Raw genomic sequence first — 20,252 nt, 5'->3', positions numbered from 1 at the left:
CAGGCTCTCGTCAAAGCTATCAGTTCTGCTGCTTGAGCTGAATTGTGTCTAATGCGTGCTGTTTCCACAACTGTATGTAAAGTAGTAACAGAATAGGCTGAAACTATATCTCCATTAGGAAGCTTAAAACAAGAACCATCCACCCATAGAATTCCATCCGGATTTTCCAGCGGTGTATCTTTCAAGTCAATTCTTCCTTTTGTTTCTTCCTCAGTGCGGAGGAAACAATCATGTTGTTCTTGGTCATCTTTGTCTACTGGAAGAGGCAACAAAGTAGCTGGATTTAAAGTGTTACATTGTTTGATGTGCACGTGACTAGCCAAAAGTGTCAACTCATATCCAGACAAACGAGCACTCGTAAGATGCTGTGTTTTCGTTCGGTTTAGTAAGGTATCCACTGAATGCGGCACCATAACAATAAGTGTGTTATCTAGCACTATTCCAGCAGACTGTCGAATAGAAATTGCTGCTGCTGCTGTTGCTTTAAGACAACTAGGCAATGCTTTAGCTACTGGATCTAACGTAGCCGAAAAATATGCACATGGCCGCTGTTTATCTCCAAATCGCTGTGTTAAAACTGACAACGCACAACCTTCTCTTTCATGGACATAGAGCGTGAACGGCTTACTGTAATCGGGAGTACCCAATACAGGAGCAGAACACAGAGCAGTACGTAAGTCAGAAAAACTCTTCTGACATTCGTCAGTCCACGGAAGGGGCTGAGGCGTATCTTTCAAAGTAAGTGCCAACAGAGGTTTGGCCAACAAAGAAAAAGTTCGGAATCCACTGCCTACAATAAGAAGTAATACCCAGAAAGGCACGTACCTCCCTTTGTGTGGATGGCACAGACGTTTGCGCAATCGCCTGAATTCGTTCTGGGGTTAATCGTCGTCCCTCCTTTGATAGGAGATGACCCAAGTAGGTAACCTCTCGACGAACATATTGTAGCTTAGAAGGTGAAACCTTGTGATTCAGATCAAACATATGACGTAACAATGCAACAGTCACATTCTTGCAAATATCCTCTGAATCAGCAGCGATTAACAAGTCATCCATGTATTGTATAAGAGCAGCACCAGACGGCAAATGAAAAGTATTAAGATGACATTTTAAAGCTTGGCTGTAAATAGAGGGACTTTCACAATAGCCCTGAGGTGTGCGCTTGAACCGGAAGCTTCGGCCTCCAAGAGAGAAGCCAAACATATCCCTACTCTCTTGAGCAATGGGAATACTAAAGAAAGCATTCTTTAGATCGATAACAGAAAACCAAGTCGCTGTAGAAGGTATCATTGTTAATAGTGAAGTGATATCTGGGACAACAGGAAACTGTGGTAAAAAAATTTTGTTTACCTCCCGGAGATCAATTACGAAACGATATACAGGAGGCTGAGAAGGATCAGTGCGTTTAAGAACAGGAAGAATAGGACTATTGCATATGTTTCCTCTCGTTTCCTCAACCACACCCTTCTGAATCAAATCATAAATGATTTCCAAAAGCGCTTTCTCACCTTCAGTAGAAATTCTATATTGCGGAATACGTGGCAATTCAACATTAGGCTTGAGAGTGACAACATAAGGTGGAATCTCAAGACAACCAACATCGTTCGGACCCGTAGCCCAAAGTGTTGCAGGAAGGGAAGACAATTCAGGTGGGAATTGGTCTTTAAACAGATACATTAGAGAAGTCAGTTTTTGTCCTAAAGTAAGATATACGCCAGAAGGAGAACAAGATATTGTGGCGTGCAATCTTTTTAACAGATCCAAGCCCAATAGAGTCTCACCGCAACCATTCGTTAAGAGAAGCGGAGCTTCTAAATCATAAGGGCCAATTGAAATAGGCAAAGGGCAAGAGACCGGATTACGAACTGGGGCGCCAGAAAATCCTACAGAAACATTCGTTAAGCCAGACAAAGGTGCCCCAGGGAGTTTTGAATGAATGATAGAACTTCTCATCGCACCAGTATCTAGGAGAAATGGCTCTGAAACACCCATTGTAGTGACATTAACATAAGGTCCATTCTGATCTACTGGAATCAACACAACTCCCTTACTTTGTCCATGGCTGTCCTAGTTAGCATGAAGACTTTCATTCCCGCCTTCAACATAACAATCCTCATTGTAGTACTGTGTAGACCTAACATTTTGCTGATCAAAGTAATTCACGGAATTGGAAAAGGAAGGGAACGCTGTTCTTGAGTCAACATACCTCGACCTCTACCTCTGTTTACTGACTGGAGGACAGCACGACCTCGTGGAGCAGATAGTGTCCCATTGCGCTGCAATAAAACCGGACAACTATTCTTAAAATGACCTTCCTCTCTACAATAGGCACATTGATAAAGACCTAACAAAGGTCGTGGAATATATGGCTCAGGCTTTTGATACAACCTCTGAAACTGCGGAGGCTGTTGAGACTGAGGCTGGGCATAACGAGGAGGATAAGCCTGTTGCAAGAGAACCTTCGTTTTTAATTCTTTCGTCTTTTTTTCTTGCTTTTCTTTTTCTTCTTTATCTCTGTTTTCATAATATTGTGCAGTAGCCAATACCTGGGCAGAAGAAGAAACAGCCCATGAACTCTCAGAATCTTTCAATTTGTGTGACAGCTCGGGAAGCAAATTAAATACAAATTTGTCTACGAATAACCGCTGTCCACCCTCTCTAGCCATATCTTGACCACTGTGATCGATAAATGTCTCCTCAAAACGAGTAAAGAAATCGGAGACATTTTCATCTTTCTTTTGTTTGCATGCCGCTAATTTATCCCAGTTAACTCTTAAGGCAGGCATCATCGTTTTCATTAATGTAATAATCCTACCGGGGAGTTCCGAGATCAAAGCTTCAGGTTTGGCACCACCCACTTGAGCTGCATCTGCGGCAATTATAGCAGCCCAATCACCACCTAATGCTTGAGCATGGTCCTCTCTCCGAATCTTAGCCCATAAAGCTTGTGGAACTACATTCCCCATCAATATGTCGATATCGGCTAGATTCATGATGCAAGCATCAACAGTCTGTGATAATTCTTTATAATAACCCGCACGGTTTTTACGAGGATCCGGTGGAGTCTGTTTAAGTGCTAAAACTTCAGATCTCTTCCAGGGGAAATGTACCCATATACGTTGGAAATGAGCAGGAATAGCTGGATTATTACCTTGTGCTGCAACTTCTTCCTTCCACACTGGTGGAACCTCTCTCATGGGATAATTTTTCAGTGTCAGTCTAACCGAAGGATCGAAGTCAAGAAAAGTCTGGGAGGACAACAGGGTTCTAAAGGTAACAAGTTTCCTTACAGCGTTCTCAACCTTAGGACCCACAACAAGTCCTTTATCAAAGTCAGTCTGAACATCTAACAGACCCTGTGGAACCGAACTTAAATTCACATCCTCCCATTCTTTAATGAGAGTATCACACATAATATTAAAAACATATCTCTGCGTAGGCGCATTCCACTGTGAGAAAGTAGACATAATATCGGATACACTATACTGTGGACCCCTCTTGATCCATTTGCGTGCGAGAGAGTCCAACTTTTCTCGTTCTTCGGCAGCTGGGAATTGACTACGAGATTGTCTTCGAGCAAAAGCCGGAGACACATTTAAAGCTTCAAAGAAAGGAGATAGAATACCAGTGACAGTGTCTGTGAGTCGCTTACGCACAGACGGAGAATTGGACATAAGGATAGGGGACAAGGTATTAGGCGAACTAACTGAAGGAGAACCGGTAATTGCAGAAGGGGCAGAAGGCACAGGAGATCGAAGATCAGGAGAGGAGGACAAAGAAGTCGAAGTTAAAGGCAAAGCTGGTAAAGGCGGTAATACTGGAAGGGGCAAATGCGGAAGAGCCGGAGCAGGCGGAGGTACTGCTGGCGGCTGAACAGGCTGTAACAACTGGGGCGCATTAGCACCTTGTGCATAGTGCGGAGACAATCTCAATAAATGAGACATTAGGGGATCTTTTTCTAAATCGTTCTTGTTATCGGAAGGGGAAACAGGCAACATCGGATAGCATTTATCTATCGCCATACGATGCTGTCTTTCTGAAATTTCCATTGCATTATTAATTTCGTCATCTTTGAATTGTTGGGCAGCCTGCATAATTGTCATACCCTGTGCTTTCCTATCTCGTTTCGCTTGCTTAATTTGTCTCTGTTTGGCTTCCTTACGCCAAAGGCGGAAAGAGTCAAACATTGCCGGCCGGGCTTTTCTTTTAAATAAAACTGCTTCTAAATTGTCTAGCACATCAGGCTCAAAACTACCATTTTCTGGCCATTTTAAAACACCATCTTTCTTCGTTTATCGGGTCCATGCCTCGTTAAAGGCAATGGGGCCAACACCATGTTTTGAATAGAGCTCATATATGGGAGTTCCAACCGAAGGAATCGGACAAGAGTCCTCAAGCCGGGAATCCCTATTACAACCAAGGCAACTAAGTTTTCCAAACTTAGTCAGACCAGGCATCTCGTGATTTCACCTGACTGTTCACAAACTTCAAGGGGGCAAAACTCAGTTTACGCAGCACAAATGCACTTACCCCTCGGCTTTGGCTATTGCAATAGTCAAATCTAAGGACCAAAGAAACAAAGGAACAAAGAACCAAAGGACCAAAATTGTGGGAGCGACCCACCAAATACTTAACTAAGGATGTCTTCTTACGCCAACAGAGGCCCGTCTATCGTCTCGCCTTACCATACATCAACAAAGGAAGGGCCAAGGCAGGGCAGCAGTCAGGGCAGCAGTCATCAGTAGCCGTCAGGAAGGAGTAACCATGCTGCAAAAGACCTTCAGAACACTTTCGACATACAGGGGTCGCTTGACATGGCTCGCGATTCCTCCAGAATTTTCTTGCGGGGTTCCTCACGACCTTCAGGCAGAACCACTACCACTGAAACCGCCCAACGTTGGGCGCCATTTGAAGAACCAGAACTGATTGGGCCTGGCGGCGCAGGGTACGCCTTAATCTCCTGGGTTCTCCTGCTTAGCTACACAGAGACACGGGACACTCTGTCGGCGTAAAAGATCAGATTTTATTAGCTGCAGCTAGTACAGTTGTCCTAGAAGTACACACGGTATGTTCTCAGGAGACTGCCACTTCACTCCGTGGCGCACAATCTTATATAGTACATAGGTGACATATACATTAACTAAGAACATACCTAAAACACATAAAAAGAACCAATAAGAAAGGTTGGAAAACAGAACAGAACCAATAGGAAAGGTTTGAAAATAAAGTATTGAGTAACTCGAAGAAGCCTCTCCTCCAACTGTGTTTGTCACCCCTCCTCACAAACTAATTCATTAACAGGTTTGTAACCGATTCGCAGGTGGCGAGATACGTTTGTGTGTTTTGGAGGACAGTTGTGAAACAAGAGAATATGAGCGGAGGACAGCGAAGGCCAGACAATAAGATTAAGTCGGAAGAGAATAGTGTGAACCAACAGATAGTAAAGACAGGGATTAGAAAAACCAGACAGGGATTGGTGTACTTGGCCAGTCCTAACACCAGCTTTGTAAACAGAGACACAAGGCTATTTCGACACAATATTGCAGGAAAAGCAGAAAAGACTTCGATCGTCGTGCTGCCTGAGTGAGGGCAACACAAAATGGCGGCGGAGCACAAAATGGCGGGTCGATACGATCACGATCGAAAATCGAATATAGGTCTAGAACACAAAATACCAGGGGTTTGGTCTAGCAGAACTGCCTGCAGGAGAGACGGACACAGAGCCTACACAATGGTCATGATAGTACAGAAAACTTTGGATGAGAAAACTGCAGCTATGCATAGTCCTGAGGACTAAATCCAGGGTAGGTAGCCCCATAAAAATGTGATGGAAGTAGGGAACTGGCCAAAGCACCCCTGATGTCAGAAGAAAACCCGACTCCAGCAAGCAGAATTAGTTAAAAGAATATTACAAATCTCAGTATTTTTTTGTGTTTGTTTTAACTGGGTTTGAAGTAAAGTCAATGCAAAGAGAAAAATACATTTTGAAAGATCAATTAATCAATGAATAAATTCTGATTACATATTCACTCAGACACAGCATCATGGAAGCACTGGAACTTCAACTCTTAATCCTAAACCTTTGCACTGATCAGAGTTCTTAACCACAGGTCAAATTTGTTGTGCACCTAGGCTAACTTTAGCTTTCAGTCTTGAGTAAGATACCACAACTGACTAATTACCTAATGCTAGAAGAGCAATCACTGTTCAGGTAAACATATATATATGTATATATATATATATATATATATATATATATATATATATATATATATATATATATATTATAGTTTAGGTCCTCAATTTATGTGAGATGAAGGAAAGTGTGAGGGCACCATACTGGGGCCTGAAGTCATACACCAGAGATGCAAACAATGAGTATAATACAAAGTAAATGACCACTCCTAATGATTTCACAGAGCTTCTAGAAAACACAGGACCACTCTGAATTGGGGGTGCATACAAGACATACTTTATAAAAAAGTAATCAAGATGATTTCCGCCTTGACCTCGGTCCACAAGCAGTATGACACATGTGTTTCCTGTACTATATTATCCACCACCTGTAGTTTTCAGGAGCACTTGCACAAAAGGGTGGGACCTGTGTTCTCGCCTCATCATGGATACTGCACACCAATCACCATCACCATGTCCTCATTGATTTATCGATGTGTCCTAAATGTGAACCTTCTTCACCTCACTTGTAAGCTGGACTCCAAAGAAGGAGGAACAGGGGGCAGGGTCACTGTATTCCATACCACCATACCCGATCCATGGAACAACAAGGGGGAAAACAGGGATTTACCCATGCAAAATCCACAGTCCCAGTCCCATCCCACCCGAGTCAATTCCATAAAAGACTTTGGACCCACTGAAGCCTGGGTTCTCAAACCAAGGACAGGCACAAAATAAATACAGGATATGCTAAAGGTGCCAGCACTCTTTAGTGCTCTGTTGGAAGGCAGGGTATAAGGAGTTAGCTTGAACGTTTTTTAAGGAACTTTGGTATGTGGTACTGGGAGGAAGAGGTGTGGGCTCTCTCATGATGTAGGAAATGTGACAAAAGGAGGCTATGCCTCATGGGAACAGTCCAGCCTGAACTGCCAGGCCAGGCCTTCCCTGAACCGGAAACAAGCATCCTGGGACCGGTTTCTGGGTAACACCCTCCAACAGCCAGGCTAGCTTGAATCCAGTGGCAAAGTGAGCAAGGGACCCATGTCTGGGCATACCCAGCCAACTTAGGGCGAACAAAGCAAACACAAGGAAATGATGGACGGAGCGCTGAAACTTTTCAGACACTCACCCCCAGTCACAGATCTGGGTTGAATCCATCATCATTCTTTATCTCATTTCACCACCACAGTTCAGACCCAGCTATATGCAAATCAGTCTTGAGCCTATGCCTCATGGGAACAGTCCAGCCTGAACTGCCAAGCCAGGCCTTACCTGAACCGGAAACAAGCATCCTGGGACCGGTTTCTGGGTAACACCCTTCATCAGCCAGGCTAGCTTGAATCCAGTGGCAAAGTGAGCAAGGGACCCATGTCTGGGCATACCCTGCCAACTTAGGGCGAACAAAGCAAACAAAAGGAGATGATGGAGGGAGCGCTGAAACTTTTCAGACACTCACCCCAGTCACGGATCTGGGTAAAATCCATCATCATTCTTTAGCTCACTTCGCCACCTCAGTTCGGACAGAGCTATATCCAAATCAGTCTTGACCCTGTGCCTCATGGGAACCGTCCAGCCCGATCTGCCCAGAAAGGCCTTTCCTGAACCGGAAACAAGCATCCTGGGACCGGTTTCTGGGTAGCACCCTTAATCAGTTAGGCTAGCTTGAATCCAGTGGCAAAGTGAGCAAGGGACCCACGCCAGGGCATTCCCTGCCAATTTAGGGCCAACAAAGCAAACACAAGGAGGTTATGGACGGCGCGCTTAAACTTTTCAGACACTCACCCCCAGTCACAGATCTGTGTTGAATCCATCATCATTCTTTAGCTTACTTCGACACCTCAGTTCAGACCAGTTTCTGGTTAACACCCTTTATCAGCCAGTATCCGGTCCTAGGATGCTTGGTTGCACGTTCAGGGAGGACGTGGCCTGTCAGTTCGGGCTGGACTGTTCCCATTGGGCGCAGGGTCAAGACTGATTTGCATATGGCTGGGTCCAAACTGGAATAGCATGGTGAGCAAAAAAACTTTGGATTTAGGGACAGATCCCTGTACTGGAGTGAATGTATGACATTGTTCTGCATTCTGTCCATCAGTTGTCCTCTTTGCATTTGTCACCCCGAGTTGGACGGGTATGCCCAGATGTGGGTCCAGTGCTCTCAATGCCACTGGAGTCAAGCTATTCTGGCTGATGAGGGCTGAAAGCCCAAATCCGGTCCTAGGATGCTTGGTTCCAGTTCAGGGAGGACCTGGCCTGGCAGTTCGGGCTGGACTGTTCCCATTGGGCACAGGGTCAAGACTGATTTGCATATGACTGGGTCCAAACTGGAATGGCATGGTGAGCAAAAGATCAATGGATTTAGGCCTAGATTTCTGTACTGGGGAGAATGTATGACATTGTTCTACATTCTGTCCATCAATTTTTCTTTTTACATTTGTCACCCCGAGTGGGACGGGTATGCCCAGACATGGGCCCCATGCTCTCCATGCCACTGGAGTCAAGCTATCCTGGCTGATGAGGGCTGATAGCCCGAAACCGATTCTAGGATGCTTGGTTCCAGTTCAGGGAGGACCTGGCCTGGCAGTTCGAACTGGACTGTTCCCATTGGGTGCAGGGTCAAGACTGATTTGCATATGGCTGGGTCCAAACTGGAATGGCGAGCAAGAAAAGGATGGATTTAGGCCCAGATCTCTGTACTGGTGTGAATGTATGACATTGTTCTGCATTCTGTCCACCAATTGTTCTTTTTGCATTTGTCACCTTGCATTTGTCACCCCGAGTGGGACGGGTATGCGCAGACGTGGGTCCTGTGCTCTCCATGCCACTGGAGTCAAGCTATCCTGGCTGATGAGGGCTGAAAGCCCGAAACCGGTCCTAGGATGCTTGGTATTAGTCCAGGGAGGACCTGGCCTTGCAGTGTGGGCTGGACTGTTCCCATTGGGCGCAGGGTTAAGACTGATTTGCATATGGCTGGGTCCAAACTGGAATGGTATGGTGAGCAAAAAATGTATGGATTTAGGCCCAGATCTCTGTACTGGGGTGAATGTATGACATTGTTCTGCATTCTGTCCATTAATTGTTCTTTTTGCATTTGCCACTCATTCCTTACTTCAGAGTCAGTCCGTGGCTAGGAAAAAGGTCTGGGCTGCAAATCAGCGTGCTCCCCATTACATTTTTCTGGCCAGTTTTTCCTGCTGGTAACATCAGGTCTGATTTTTCCCGCAACTGGTGCATCCAGGTCTGAGAACAATGGGCCACTATTGATTGAGTGGTGCAGAAGTCCACACATGAATTCTGTTCTGTTGAACTAACACTCAGGCCATTGTGTTTTCATGAGGTTTTGATAGAATAGCATGAACATGGAGTTTAGGATCAGTTGGTTTGCAAAGTTTTTACTATGTGAGTGAAGTCTCTATCATTTTCTGACTCACAGTTTGTAGTTTCTTGCTTTCCCTAGCTCCGACATTGTGTTTTCTGCAAACTAGTAATATTCCTTTGTGCTCGTTGGCACTGGACGGTATGTGTTTTTCTTGAGAGACAGCTTTAAGACTGCTTACCTAGCCACTTTGAAACTGCATAGGTGTTGGTGATCATTTGTTGCCATGAAAAACTTTAAAAGCAGTGGCGGCTCCTCCAAAATGGCGAAGGAGCGTAGCCCCACTGGCTCAGAGCAGGCAGGGGAAAAATAAAACGATATAATATAATCGTTTAATTTTCTTTTACCAGCTCTGAGCCAGCGTGTGCAGGGAGGGGTGGGCCGGAGCTATGGGATGTGGGAAGAGGACTGGTTGGTGCACTTATAAGTGCACAGGTGTGTTTGGCTGGCAGTCTCAGGCCGGCCTAACACACATGCACACTTAGATTTCTCCAACCGGGCTGTATTGAACAGCCAGGTTGGAGAAACAGAACAGACTGTCCCTGTACTGAGCGGAGCATCAAACTAGCCCAGTAAAGCCAATCCCAGCACTGCTCTCATAGAATGAGAGCAGCGTGGAGATTGCACAGGGAGTCTCAGCCGCTGTCCCAGTGTCTGCTGGGACCAGGAAGCAGCAGAACACCGACGCAAGAGGAGCGATGTGGCCAGCAGCTTCAGATAAGTGGTTTTGGTTTTATTATAAAGCTCCCAGGACACTCCCAATCCCGTGCTCCCCCGCACCTTCTCCATCCACATCACCACCTCTTCATTGTACTGCCTGCCACTGTTAAAGACGTGTGTGAAAATCCCAATATTAAAATGAACCCAAACTGCAGGAAACGTTGTGAATTACACATAGTACTTGCAGTGTACGTGGGAAATACTGAAAAATCACAAGAGGAAAACCTTTGCAAATTTGCTTACATCTTGTAAACACATATGTGATTAATAGGTACAATGACAAAGTAATGTTTGAAGACAAGTCCTCCCGACTTCATTAATAGTGTCCTGGACTTAAAGAGACTGGATGGCATGACATGGCCTGATATTTGTATTAATCAAAAAGCGTTCTAAAATAATATAAAATAATAATTCTACTCATGTTGAGTTTTGTAAAAACTTGAGCCTGCTTTCCCTGACCAAAGGGACAGAATGCAATGTAGGTTGTAAGAGGTCTATGTCATGCTCTTGGTGACTGCCTGATTATGAGTCAAGCCCCTCAACTCTCTGCCTTCTATTAAAATGAAAAACAATGCAGAAAAGGTTGAGATTGGGAATTCTTGATGAATATGGATCGCACATTGTTAGCCCTGTAGTGTCTGCAGCTCACAGTTAAGCTTCACTGAGAGGGACCCTAATGTGACTGCAAAGTACTGTAATTGCTGGTTCAATTTGAATTTTTACAGTCTAAGTAGCTGTGGGAAGACAAGACTTTCGCATCTCTTTCACTAAATTTACCTTCATAGTCATATTATTGACTAACTATATAGTTGTCAGAGACTATGCCTACTACCTTTAAAATATTTAGACAATCAATTATATCAAAGTGCGTAAGTGCTGATAAAGTTCAAATACTAATCAATACCTAATTTTTCACAGAAATGTTGATGATTGGTCACAGAATAACACCCAAAAACAATCTTCATACAGGTTCCATCCGTGGAGCTGCATTAGTAATTTACAAATACATTTCAATACACTGAGTGTCACTCACTATCACTATTCGCTATTAGAATTGCTGCCATATGGTTTAAGATACAAGTAGTGCAAATATTCAACGTTGGGCCCTATAAAAACTGTATAACTCTATCCACGCAGCCTTAAAAAAAAATCTGTGCTTTCAGTAAAATGTGATATATCTCATGTGATTCTCAACTGTGTGAGAGATTATCTGTGGGGCTAGGGCGGTTCATGATTAGACTACTGCTCTTTTAAGGATCTGACTTGTTTCTTAGCAGTTTGTCTGTGATATTCAGAGATTTTATGAGTTTGGTAATCGCCTGCGGCTGTACACTGTTCATTAAGTGGCTTACAGAAGATGATAGTGACCCTGACTCCTCATTGATCCACAGCTGTGAAGGAGTCTTCTAATGTCTTCAAGAAGAGACATGAACAGAGCAGACTGTTTATCGATTTCTCAAAAAGACCACATAGTCGGCATGTTTTAGACTCGATTTTCACTGTCCATGGCGGTAGTAAGTCTAGTGAATAGAAGGTACCATCCAGAGCTGCAGGTGTTTCATTTTATAGTGGGGTGAGAATGGTTCCATGATATATTTTTGTTGAGCTTTTCCATCATAGCTAATGAGGACAAGGGGGCATGTTCTCTTTTGGCGAATGCTTTGTAATCAGATTCATGGGATTAGATTTTTGCTTTTCTGTTGAAAACTGTATTAAACTGTGGGTACGGTAGTTTTGAGTTCTACGGCTTCTCCGAGCCTGCTTGCTCAAGACCTTCATTCAGGGCATATGACCAGTCGTTTGAATGCTATGCGTTTTTGGAGCACAATACTTCCATCCAGATAAGATTTTTCAGTGATCCTTGCTCAGCTACCCTTGTGGAGTACAGGTATTTCATTATGCAAGCCTTCTGTGTGATCAGTTGGTCTCTTCGTGCAAATTCCACTCTGATCTGGGCTGGTGGTAATTTAAACAGAGTCTGAAAATTGCACTCTGGGAGTTGTTCAAAGAGGCCCCCAGTTTCCACGGGAAGGCATCAGACCCATATGACAGTGTTGGAATTAGTTTGGCTGAAACTATTGTTAACAGTGTTTCAAAGGAAATTTCTTTAGTGCTCTTGGCAATTGTTGGAAAGGTGCATTGTAATGAGGCTAATTTTGGTTTTAATGAGTTAAAGTGTAGTAAGTGACCATATTTAATTTCAATTTATATTTGTTTTTGATGGTCAGGCAGCGATTGTTGAGGTGCCAACAGTGTTGGTTTTTCTTCTTCTGGCCAAAAGTAACGATGTTGGTTTTATCGTAGTTAGGGGCATATTATCAAGACAGGCGATAAAATTATTGCCGCTTTAGAGGCAAAAAACTGCCGCTAAAACGGCGATAATGGGCTTGATAATATGCCCTATGGAATTCCAATTGAAGCCCATGTTAGATGTGAAGGACGTCTAACCTGAGCTTCAATTGGAATTCCATAGAGCATATTTTCAAGCCCATTATCGCCGTTTTAGCAGCAGTTTTCTGCCGCTAAAGCGGCGATAATTTTATCGCCTGGCTTGATAATATGCCCCTTAGTTCCCATCTCGTTTGCCCGTCAATGAGTGTCTAGGGCGTTAAACAATGTAGCCCGTTTGATGTTTGGCTCAACAAGAGTACATTATCCGCCTATAAAAGAGAAGTGATATGTTGGTTTGCTAGTTTTGGGGCATGGCTGGTTAGTTACTTGATTTAATGCCGGAACCAAGTCGCTCATTTACAAATTAAAAAGGAACGGGGGTCTAATACGCACCTCTAGTTTTACTCTAGCCCAGGTATTAGAGTATAGCAGCAGAATGCCCTGCAGTAATCGTCCTGGGATTTTCCAAGCTGTGAGTTTAGCCCACAGAAGATGACGATTAACCTGATCAAAAGCTTTGCTATAGTCCATGAAACAGCAATACAGCTGCTCCTTCTTCTGTAATTATTTTGCTGCGAGCATCCCAATGGCCACCAGATTGTCTGTGGTGCCAGACCGTGTTCTGAAGCCGGTTTGCTTAAATGGAAGCACGTTGTTTCTCGTTGCCCAATCTTGTAAATCCTCCAATAGTAGCGAGGCAAAGTATGTTGCTTCGATATCCAGCAGTGCGATGAGTCGATAACTGCCTGGGAAGGAGAGGGGGCTTTTTTTTTAAATACAGGGTGAAGACTTGACCCTTGCCAGGATGACGGAGCGGTGTTACTTATTGTACATCTCTTAAATAGATTTTCTAAGGCACTCTACCAGTAGTTGATATCATGTTTGTAAACTGAGGCTGGGATGCCGTTGGGACCTGGTGCACTGTCGGCTCTGCTTTTTCGAATTAATGTTGCCATCCTAGCCGTATCCAACGTTGTCGTGTGTTGATCCTATTTGGCCATCCTTGGGGTATGCTGTACAGAATTGTGTCTACTGGAGGCAGGGAGTTGATTGGGCGTTGAAAATGTGGCTTTATATAGAGTGGTGACGGGCTTTTACCAATTTTCTGCTGTGATATTATTGCCATTTGACATACTTAAAGATGAGCTGCGGTTCAGCCTATTTATGATTAATCAGAAACGTCTTGCATTTTTGTTCCGACATGCCATGAATAATTCGGTCAGGAGTGATACCTTATATTCTCGTTTGGCTTGCCAATTTTTTTTTTTGTTCTGAATGTACACAAATTCGTCCTCGAGGAGTAAGGTGGGATTTGATTGTGTTTTGACCAATCTTATCTTTTTGTTCAGTGTTCTTTTTAGCATCCTCAGATCATTTGTGTACCATGGTTTAGTGTTCGAGAGATTTGTGTGAGCTGTGCCTTGCTTGCTACTGGCCAAAGTGGCAACTAGCTTTTGTGCTAACATTTCCCAATCACTGACTGTATTGATTAAAGGCCTCCCATGATCACAAAGTAGTGTTTCCCAATCGTCATACTTTGTTGCGGCTTCCATGTTCAATTTAATCCATCTCCAGTTGTTTTGAGGTTCTTTTGAACCTATCGCTGTTAAAGTTGTGTTGGAGTTAATCGAGGATCTTAATGACCAGACCTGTGGCATGTGGTCACTTTTGCAGCGCAGCTGCATGGAGTAGGTTTGAATGATGCTTGAAAGGGAGACTGAACTGAAAGTGCAATCTAACACTGCTGGCCTTTTCAGGCAGTAATGAGTGGGGCTGGTGGGTGTGCCCCAAAGGGTCAGTCCTTTGCGGCCGAGTGTCCAGACAGCTGATCAGCCAAAGAGTGTCCTCTGTATTTTCTGTGATGCTTCGATGGGGATTATCTAGCAAATTTAAGTTAAAGTCTCCGGTTAGTAAAAAGTGGGCTTTCTTGTTATTGAGCTTAATGTCCATTATTAGTTGTACTAACTTCTTCCCGCACAGCTGTTTCTCTGCTGCTGATTGATGTATGTAGTAGACATTTATTAAGAATAAGTTACAAATTGTATACTAATATCGCCAGTTTTGAATTTGCACACATTGTAAATTTTTATGGCAGGTGACATACTCCCTGGCTTTAAATTCCCAAAGAGTCAAGAGAAAGGCACTCCCCTCCCCCCTTTGTGTGAGATCTCATTGCGGGGGAGTAAAACTCGCAGAATCCTTCCATAGATGTCTCTTTCTCACACCACGTCTCCTGGATGCATATAATGTTGTGCGCGGTTAAGAAAACCATTGTTTCAAGGTCACTTAGAAGGTTTTCGAGGCCTACAACATTCCAGGAGACTATGGATATTGTTGAGAGCTTTCTCACATTTCCTGAATTCACTTTGTTACTAGTTCGGTAGTTTGATATTTTGTTCCCTTTCATTCTCAGAAGCTAAAGTTGCCTGTTTTAGATTGAGCTATTACAAAATATGCAGTAAATACCTGAGATTCTAAGGTAATTGTGTGTTTCATCTAATCAGTATAGGAATTGCATCCCTTTAACCATGTCATTCTCAGGATAGTATGGAATGGAAATGTGTCAATAAACTTGAGTTGAATTTGTTTATTTTTGCTCATGGATGAAAAAACACTGCTCTGGCCTCTGTATATCTTGATCTTAAGCCCGGGGGACAAAATCTGAGCCATCCACAGCTCTTAGTGGTTCCGTTTCAAAAAATAATTCTACACCTTGATTCCCAGATTGGCAGCATGAAAGATTTTGCAGTCATAATGTTGGGAAGAAAAACGTAGCCAAGTGAGAAGGTGATTTGTAAATTCGTATAGGATGGTATGTGTTTGCTCTAGAGATACAGGAGAAGTCTAAGTAGTGGTGACTCTGCTCACCACTAGTCTTTACTTTGTTTTTGCTTTTTTTCTGTGGGTTTTTAGGCTTTCTTGAACATTTCTTAAATAATTTCCCACTCGACCTTCAATACACGTACAAGGTTTAACTGCAGTCTTTTCTCCTTCAATTCCTTGCACACAGTACCCCTCTTTAACCCATTCTGATTGAGTACCAGGCCCACTTCAGAGGCTACTGTGCTTATCATCCAGTCAAACTGAGGGACTGTGGATCAAAGTGCTGCGACCCGTTCGCTTTTTGTTCTATTTAGCCAGTGATCTAAGTACAAGACCAATTGGGTAATTCATGACCTTCTGTTGAATTCAGGTTGCTGTACTCCAGGGCGTCTCAAAGCTCTGATTCAGTCATCTGCTGTAGCACAAAACTGCACTCTTCTCTGTGGGCTACTCTGTCTTGACTGGGAACCAACAGTGAGCTGTGACAAAAAGGACATGAGATCTCGATTCCTCCGCTTTTACTCCAGAAGCTCATTATACATAGATTGAGATACATTTCTGCAATCAAAGGTATTTTGAAACTCACCTTTGTAGCACTTATATAACATAAAGTAGTGGCATACACAAATACAGCTAAGATAAAAACATATAAACACTACCATTCACTATGAGTCAAGCAAAGCTGTGGGCTGCACAAGAAGCACAATTCAAATTGAGTGAGAATTATGTATACTTTTCGGGGTCATGTGAGATAATTTTGTTAAAGCTAACAGAATGGACGGTTGAATGATCTGAATTCCCAGCTGCATGTGTTGCATGGGCGTACCTGTTTATACATTTTTATTGTGGTCGAAGTAACATAGGTACACTAAATCTAAGAACCTAAGGACCTGGCTAAATCAATTTCTAGTGCCATCTGCCAAGTCAAGCTATATCTGCCCAAGCATATAATATTTGCATATTGCCTACGTTGTGGTATTTGCCCAGCAGGCATTACCCGACAAGAATTGTATTAAAACAGCATGCACACCCTGGAACACCTCTAAGCTTTCCCAAATGTACAACTCACATATTTGAGCTATTTGGCAAGAACATTCTTGTGCTGGTTTAGAGATTTCTTTCAATGCCTTTCAATGACTATATTTTCGTTTTAGGTTTTATGTTAGCCAGAACTTTATGATGTTACTAAAACAATATGTATAACCTGCTTACAAGGGCTTGCAGCCAGCCTATTGGTCTGCTACTGTCTCATTCATAGTTTTCTTCCACCCACTACAACGTACATCAAGGGGCAATAGATCAACCCACTTTAGGCATTGGCTATCCACGCTGTGAGTGATGACATACTGCACATTCACAAGGCGCCTTTAAAAGCAAGTTACTACTGTGGCAATGTGTGCTTTCTGAGATCAAAACATATTTTTGCTCTAGTCAATAAAAAAAAAAAAAAAAAAATGATGAGCGACGGATAGCTTTCCCAGCAATAATGTTTTGCATAATCCATGGTAAAATAAAACAAGCACCAACAAGCCAAAAGCCTGGTGGGCAACACCAGAACTATTGGCTTGTGATAATATTTGTTCTGTCTGGTGCCATGCTTCACACATTTTGGGCAATTAAAAATCACTTTCGGACAGCCTGCAGTAAATAGCGCAGGTCTCCCAACAATATTTGGATGGCAACCTAGTGACAGGTGGGCCAACAGTGAGGGCTTTCTGACAGCAGAGCCTGCTGAAGCTTCTGTGTCGCAAACCTTGCAGGTCCACAGCACTACATTTGCTGGGCGGCTGCGTGGTCTGGATGTGCAGAAGCCACGTCGCTTTATGGTGGTACTTCTACTCTGTAAAACCTTAGATGGTGCACTTAAAATCTTGTCAGTGTGGTTCAGCGAGTCAGAGGCTGTTTTCAACAAATCTTCCTGCTTGTATAGTCTTTGCAGGGAACTTGAGGAAAGGGTTTTATGAAAATGAAGCTTCTCATAAAAGGATAAGCCTGTTTGGCTGGTGGTGAAATTGGGTGGGTGCTCTCGTTACCCCTATTCCTGGTCTTTCAGCATCTGCAAATGTGAAGATTTTGCCTCACACATCTGGCAAATAATCCTCAAACAAAGGTTTTCAATGCTAAAGTTGCCTTCTGTGTGGTCTCTAATGTTGTTTGGCAGCTTTATGCCGGCTATCCCACTTTGCACATTAAGAACTAGTTAAGATTCCCAGGAATGCAGGATATCTATACCACAGTCAGCTCAGTAGTTAACTGACATTCTGTGACCTGGTCAACAGGATCATTTGGTTCTTTACCCTCTTAGAGTATCAATTACTCTGCCTTATTTAGGAATCAGATTTCTCAGCAAGCAGTTTCTGTTTACAGCAATAGTAGAGTCAAATGTCTCTCTGTGCCTGCGTGTGCAAATGCAATCCATCAATTCTTGGATAGAATCAGGAGGGCAGAGGCTTAGGTGTAAAGGCTCTCCAACTTTTCTTGTGACAGTTAGAAATGTCTTCAGCCCAGCCTAACAGGCAGTGAAGACTTCCATCTTTGGTTTTTCGATGGTTCTGAATGTCTTGGGGTTTTACTTGGTTAAAAACAATGCTATTGGTGAAGAATCTGGATCAGTTTCACAATGTGTCCCCCAGGTGTTTCCTTCAGTGTGATGCAGTGGCTCCTTTTAAAAAATGATTTATGGCAACAAAATCCCCTGCAGATATAAACTTTAACATGCTGGATATTCCAGAGGCAGTAAGAAAGCTGTTTATTCTGTCGTCAATCACCACTTGCCTCCAGCTAGTTCATTCCATTCTACTTCAGAGGGGAAACAGCCTTTACACCATGGCTCGAACCACGCTGTAACTTAACAGTACGGTCTGAACCACAAATGCATTTTAAGAACGCATTCCTTTACCACACAACTCATTATAATGACTTGACTTAAGGGAATCATTTTGGGATTGATGTTCGACTTTAAGTCCAACTCTTTCCCTATTGTTACACAGACTGAAGTTGGAATAGTAAATTATATTATTCCAACTCCAGCGTTCCCCGTAAGGCAAGTCGTTGTGACGAGTCGCATGGTAACAGAATGTGTTGCAAAGATGCATTCAATGTCTTGACCGCGTTATTAAGGCAAGCATGACTGACACCTGCGTGGTTCTGACATACAACCACTTCAGAGGCAATACTGCCCTATCTGTTGTTCTCTCCTGTTCAGTACATCATTGAGAATGTTGGTAGGGCCCATTCTTGCAAAGGACAATTTTGCAACAACATTCATCTTTCATCGCTTCCATATCCCACTTTAGAGAAACACTTTTTCATTTCTGAACCTGGAGTCTGGCAAGCAGGGATGTTACACGGTGAGATGCGGTCCCTGCTCAACCCACCCTTCAGAATCAGAAACTCGTCGATCATTTTTGGCTGAAACAAATCTTAATCTCATCGGTCTGTAGGCTGCCCATTTTAGAATTGAAATGGTCATTTGATTTTGGTTTGGAAGCTGCCACTAAAATTTATTTTTTTAATAACAACTCAATTGGTTATATGTTTTTAATAATACTTGGCCCAGCACAGACATGGTGGCTGTCAGGCTGTTGGGATGAGTTTCCTACTTCCAGAACCCCCATGGTAGAAATGCCTTTCAACAGGATAGGAAACCTGTGAATCCACTGCTCTTCTTTGCAGCTCTTCAGCTATCTAAGACATCCTTTAGCCCACCAAGGGGGAAGCGACCATGGGAGGTATCACATACAGTGAGCACTGAAAGAGGTCTATGCCACAGTTCGGGGCTGACTCGGTCTTAAACAGTCGAAGAACTATTCGGAGCAAGAGTATTTTGCCTCCTTAATCTATGGTAAACAATGTGTGCACCAAGCACTGCCTTAGTTACCACCAAGGATAGTCAAAAATGTTTTTTGAAAAAGCCGGGTGGACTTTATGAGATTTAGCCACATCGGTTGTGTGAGGTTAGTGACGTTCATGATTTTCATTGCAGACAGTGCCCTAAGCGTGTCTGATTGTACTGCCTATTTCTAAATATTGCCTTTACTTCCTTGCGTTTGGCACACTTTTCTCTCTCTTTTTGTCCAATTATATGCACGTTAAGTCAAATAAACCAATTCGAATTGAGTAGAGGAACAATGCTGCTGGCTTCCTAAATTTTAATTGCAAATGTTCCGCTTCGGTTACAGTTCCAGAATGACATGGTTTGTTTCTTGTTAGAGGAGGATATTATGTCTGCATGGAATTTTATTAGTTGAGAAGCATTTGAGACATGTTCTATTGCATGAGGCAAGCTTCATGAAATAGTCAATATGAAGTATATTCCTTGCAGTTTCTCTGGAATTCATTAGTAGGCATTACAAGGGAATATGCTTTCAAGTAGTAATAACAAGCAAAACTAGGATGTTTGGCTCAAACAGTACACATATCTAATGCCATGTTTGTATTTTTCAGCTCAGCTATATTCAGTTCTCTGTTAGAATGTGGGCTGTCTTCACTGAAAAAAATGATTCAGCAGCAATAACCTGCAATGGAAATACGTTTAGGATTTAGTTTGATGTGATATGTGTTATGTAATAAAAAAAACATCTGAAACCTGGGAATGGATAAAGCAGAGGCTTTTTTCCTCTTTCCACAGATGTTTGCTGACTGCCTGCATCTGATTAGTTGGTATATTTATCATTGTTTCACTCTCTCCGGATATTTTTTTTCTCTGCGTCTGTTACAAAGATGTGTGTGTGTATATGCGCATGTTGCATCTTACATCTATATTGGCACA

The sequence above is a fragment of the Triturus cristatus genome, chromosome 8, assembly GCF_964204655.1.
Source record: "Triturus cristatus chromosome 8, aTriCri1.1, whole genome shotgun sequence".
Lineage (NCBI taxonomy): Eukaryota > Metazoa > Chordata > Amphibia > Caudata > Salamandridae > Triturus > Triturus cristatus.
This window is presented reverse-complemented; position numbering follows the sequence as displayed.